Source organism: Octopus bimaculoides, chromosome 23, assembly GCF_001194135.2.
Source record: "Octopus bimaculoides isolate UCB-OBI-ISO-001 chromosome 23, ASM119413v2, whole genome shotgun sequence".
In the NCBI taxonomy this organism is placed as follows: domain Eukaryota; kingdom Metazoa; phylum Mollusca; class Cephalopoda; order Octopoda; family Octopodidae; genus Octopus; species Octopus bimaculoides.
Genome location: NC_069003.1, coordinates 28,694,310 through 28,694,552, shown reverse-complemented (window position 1 = coordinate 28,694,552; position 243 = coordinate 28,694,310).

Genomic DNA, 243 nt, shown 5'->3' with positions numbered 1-243 from the left:
TATATATAAAACTATATATACATATATATGTCACCTCAAATGCGTGATCCACAGGTTGGCGATTTTTCTTCTATTTTAGACTCTTGCCTAGCTCCTTTCCGACGAAGAGTTTTGCTCGAAACATTAAAAACTTTCTCCTTTCACCAAGAGTCAAACTAATATAATTCTTGTGCACGTCCTCACGTTCGTGTTTTTCTTTTGTTTTTTTCTCTCTCTCTCTCTCACTTTTCTGTTTTCGCCTTT